Below are 5,456 nucleotides of genomic sequence, written 5' to 3'. Positions count from 1 at the left end.
TGGAGAAAGCACTTTGGGGCAGCGAAAAAAAAAAAGTGAAAAAGCTCTCTCAGCTCGATGCCAGATGGGTCATTTTGCATTGTAAAGCCCCAGCAGGATTTTATAAGCCATGCAACTGCTCGTTTGTGTACCATTCCCAGATCAGATTTTTAAAGTTTGTTTCTAGGACTGGTGCATTGTATGGCATTAAAGGTGATGCTGCTCAAACAAAAGGCCCTGCTAAGAGAATCACAGAGTGGTTTGAATTGGAGGGGACCTTAAAGATCATTCATTCCAAACCCCTGTCATAGCCAGGGACAATTTCCACTAGACCAGGCTGCTCAGAGCCCCATCCAACCTGGCCTTGAACACTTCCAGGGATGGGGAATCCACTGTATATACACTGCCTTATGCTCCCAGATGGGTAGAACCACATCATGGGTTTCTCTGGACTCACATCACCCAGGAAAGGCTTCTGGACTCTTACAAGTTCATGTGGAAACAAGTCCTGTGGCCAACAAATACCCCTGAGCCCTCATGACCTCCTGGATGTACAAAGTCATGCCCATTTGTAAGATGCAACACAATTACTCAAGGGTGAAATGCCCCCCTGCCTGAGTGTTACGTTTCCAGGCAATGATGGAATTGTATTATTCAGGACACTGTGACTTTACTGTAAGTGCCATCATTTCTGTCATTGGAATGTTTCAGTCTGCATAGAAACAAACTCTCACCTCTTCCCTGTCCTCTTCTTCCCCCGTGCCAACGCACAAGTCCTGGCACTGTGTCTTTTTATATTTAATCATAAGCATTCATATTTGTGGGGCATAGGAATACATGGGCAGGAGAGACAGGGAAGAAGGATGTTCCTGGGCTGTTGAAACAGGAGGCTGTGGCACAGGGAGTGAGTCAAACCCGTAAATAGCATCAATAGTGTTATAATAACGAAAAATAGAGGTACCTTTATTGTGCGGTCTTAACATACATTATACCAGGCCTGGGAACACAGAGACATGGGAACAGCCTTTCCAGTGAGAGCCAGCAGAGCTCCAAAACTACTGCCTAACAAAATCCACCCAGCAGCAGACTGGCCACAGCATCTCTGCTCAGGTAATGGGATGTTCACTGGGATATACAGATCTCTGCATGTGGGCTGTCTCTGCCTGCACCAAAAATGGCATCTCCTGTGCGCAACTGGCTGGAATTCCAAAGGCGCAGGGATGGCAGATGACATCATTTCACCTGGACTGTCCTGCCAGACAGACCCAGGGCAGCTGGGGCAGACTTGGCCTTTGAAGGTTCGCTCAGTATCAGTTGTGCAACTGGTTCTCAGCGTGGGCTGCTTCCGTACGCGGTCATGACCTCTGACAGTGGAAAAACTTGTTTGTTGTAGTGGAGGGATTTTCCTGAACTAGGTTAAATAATATTAATTGAGCTAAAGTCTGCAGTTGCTGGAGCTGCTCTGGATTGACATGAGCATGGCTGAGATCTTTCATCTTCTTTCATCTGCTACAGCACAGAAAATCAGTGTCTGCTCATCTTTGTAGTCATTCAGTGTTCAGACCAGAAACTCAGAACTGGTTTTCTGGATCCCTTGATCCTTCTGACAGAGAAATCTGACAATTTCTCAGACCACAGGAAACTTAAAAATAGCACTTGTTCCACCACAGCTACACATTGTTGTTCTGGAAATCTGGGTTAGAAAATACTTACAGAGCCTCTAAAAGAGAGAGACCTGAAGCAGAGTCCCTGTTACTGCATTCCTTCATTTAAACAATTAACCTTGTGAACAGAAGAGCTACTGAAGTTGGATTTGCTATTGATTTTGTTCCTTGAGACTAATTCCTTCATGGATTCCCCAGTGTCTACTGAATGTTTCATCTCTACTGCAATGGAAGAGGAGAGGGAAAGCACAAGAGTGGGAGACACAACTGGGCCTCTGCACTGTATTCCATTTTTTATTTTCACTAAACATCCAGGATTTTTTTTCAAGACCTCTACCCCTAATTTGAAGAACAAGTTGAAATGTTACACTAGTAGAAATCCAAACCTTTCTTTATTCTCTCTGCCCTGCAAACTTTATCATGTAAGGAAGCAGGTCTGGTGACAGTGGTGCAGGAACCCACTGGAGTTCCCTACAAGTGCTTTTTGGTGTTACTTCTGGGAAAGCAGAACACAGACCTCCCCTGGCACTAATGAACAGCCCCTACTCAATGCAGCAATTTTGTATTTTTTACTCTTCCCCCTCATATTTTGGGCGGATGAAACATGCTGTTTCCCCTATGAGAAGACCCTCACAGACTCATCTAAACTCAATTAACAGCTGCACATTTGAACAAGGACATGACTATGGAGTGCTGAGCATGCCCACTGGAGTGTTTTATTAGCCCACACAGCAACTGCATCTGCCTCCTTTCTCCCTACTTGAGCACACTTACATTTAGGGATCTTCCTGGCCAGCAAAAAGGCACTACCTGTTGGTACAGTCTAATAAAACAATGAAAGTAGAGCAATAGATGTGTCACCTTAATCCAGTGCAGGGACCTACAATTAATGTAATACACAGACACATTAAAACCTTTGCCTATTTTAAGCAGTCTCTCAGTATTATACACTTCTTCTCTTGCCCCTTTTTACACCTCAGTTGCAATATTTGGATGACTTCCACTGCATTTTCAATTATAATCTGCTTGTGAAGAGCCTGCAGAGTCTTCTTCATAATCCTTTTTAAGTGCAGACTATTAACAGGGCCTGTGAGTGTCCAGACAGAGTGAAGAGGTTATGATTTGCAAATGATGTTTCTTTCCCACTGGAGGTGGATCAGCATGTGTTTGGGAATAAATCTGCTATCTTTTGGGAATGTTTCCAGTTAACTCCATGCTAACCACATTTGCTTTGCTTGGTTCTGCTTCAGGAACTGAAAGTAGCTTGGCTCCTGCATTAAATAACCGAGCAGGAAATAGCAGAAGGTTTACCATGTACAGGCTGGCCAGGGGTGGAGAGACAGATTGAACTAAAAATACAGCAAAGATTGGTTTGGGGAGATTCAGATCGGTTCCAATTTAATTAGGAGATATACTAGCTCCCAGTGCTGCTGATTAAGTTATCTTCATTGAAAACACATTCACATATTCAAATGTCACCATGCTTCAAAAGGGGAAGTGTTGAGACATAAAAGCTCAGTGCCCTAAAATGAGGATCTGGTCAAAAATGCATTTCTGCACTTTGTCAGCCTGTCCCTGGGCCCTGCAGCAGTCAGGGAGCCTCCTCTGCCCCATCCCACAAACAGGCATTAGGGGTAGAGGAAACTTTTAGCTGCACGGCAGAGAATTCAGTAATAGTGGTAACCTTATAAGTTTAATCATGGGTGGGGATGGTGTTGGGTTTGAAACTTTGGGGAAAGACAGGAATAACCTCCACACTCGGATGGAAAAAGGCAAGCTAAATACAATGCTGCAAATTCAACAGAAATATACAATACAATATAATACAAATGCAGATTTTGAGAAAATTTTGGCAAGGGAGTGGTTGCAAACCAAGTCCCGAGAAGGAGAGACTTTAGTACTACAACATCCTTACAATCAATACTTCAAATCCTTCAGACTACTGTCCAATCCTTTAATTGACTTGTTATAAAGATGAAATAAAAGAGTTTGTGCCCTTAGCAACCTCTGATTTACACTGAGGTAGCATCAGGGTCGTCAGTGAATCAAGGCAAAACCAGCAGAAATTAAACCCAGTTCCAGACTTGGGTAGCAAACTCTGGGTTTGTCCCTATGTTATTCTTTCAACATCAAATATTTTATTGTCTCCCAATCACGTTCTGGATTAATGAATCCTACTCCAGTTCTTAACTGGACTGCAAAAATAAAACCTCAACAGCTCATTTATTGATACAGTGAAATATCCAAACAAGTAATTTCATTGCTATGAAGCAAAATATAACAGCTGGAAAAATAAACCTCAAGCTGTCATTGAGAGTTGGGCTGCAGAGAAGGAAAAGTGAAATGGCTGGAACAAACAGAAAAATCCCTTCCCAAGGAATGCTGAGAATGGGGTGAGCCCCAATTGCTCTGATTCCTGGCAGATCCCTGCGGCTGTTGGGTTTGATGGATGAAGAGATAAGAAGTCAGGTGGGAAAGTGCCCCCATGGAAGTAAATCTGCATTGTATGTGATCCACCAGGGAGGAAAGCGTGGGAAGAAAAACATTGTTGGCAGAGCATGAGGCACACGAGCTGCCACACCATTCTGCTGGACTTCAGAGGAAAACAGGAGCCCAAATGTTAACACGGGGTCTCCCCAGCCTGGAAAAAGAAAAGGCAAAGAGTGCCTATCCAAGAAAGTTACTCCTATCATTATCAGCCTTCCCAGTTCTATTTAAAGAAGGCAAGAGAGCCAAGAGAAGAAGCTGTTTTGCAGCCCTGCACAAACACCCGCAGATAAGGGTGGTACCAGGTGTCAGCTTGCCCTGCAAAGTCACTGAAATGTCAAGGATTGTTTTTCCTCTACTCCCTTTCTCTTTCCTCCGACTGGGAACTGCCAATGTTTATTTAAAAGATATCCCTTGTATTTGGCAAGAATGCCAGCGGGGCAGACGTTAATGGATTATTATTTGGAGCTGGAAGGCTGCCAAGGTGATAAGGATACCCTGCCTACCCCAGGGCCAGAGCCGGGCCATTAACGGGGGGAGGCAGGAACGCCACAGCCCTGCCAGATGCTCTGCTGGACTGGGAGCAGCTCAGACTCTGCAAGCTGCCTCCAACTTATATTTGATCTGACCTATAAAAATAATCAAATAAGTGGAGAGGCAGACACGGGCCATAAAGGGGGACTAATCCATCTGTAAGAACCGGGTCTGATGCTTCTCTTCGGCAGCGCCGTGGAGAATTCGCTCAAAGCACCGTGAAGTCCCTGCGAATGTTTCTGTTCCCTCCTCTGCCCTTGAACCAGATCTCGACCTGGGAGCCCTGAACTCGACTGCTAAAAGCAGCACAAGTGAGAGACCTCATTGTGCTGCTGCAGCTCCGCACTGAAATGACAACAAAACCAGACCTGGTTTTGGCTCTGCTCCGGAGGAGGAGCCTGGCTTTGTGCAGATCCCCACAGTTTCGTGGTTAATGCCAGTGCCCCCTGAGAAGGTAAGCCTGTAGGAATGTGATATTTTGTGTCTGAGATATATTTAGGTTAACATTGTTTACTATTAATCTTCTTCTCTGCAAAGCCCTTTCTTTCCCAACAGGCGAAAAAAAAGGCCAGGATGGCTCCACCCCTGTTATCATGTGTTTTTTGGAAGACGACCTTTTCCATGGCCCATCAGACACACCACGGACTATAATTAAGGTGCTTATAATACAACTTAGTAAAAGCAGGAGCTGGGGCACAGTAGCATTTAGTGCCGTGATTGAAAGCCTTAAAGGTTATGTGGAATTCACCAAGTAGTAATTTTATCTGTTTGGAGCTGGCAAAAAAAAAGAAA

Source organism: Myiozetetes cayanensis, unplaced genomic scaffold (genome assembly GCF_022539395.1).
Source record: "Myiozetetes cayanensis isolate MyiCay16 unplaced genomic scaffold, myiCay2020 scf12, whole genome shotgun sequence".
In the NCBI taxonomy this organism is placed as follows: Eukaryota; Metazoa; Chordata; class Aves; order Passeriformes; family Tyrannidae; genus Myiozetetes; species Myiozetetes cayanensis.
This window is presented reverse-complemented; position numbering follows the sequence as displayed.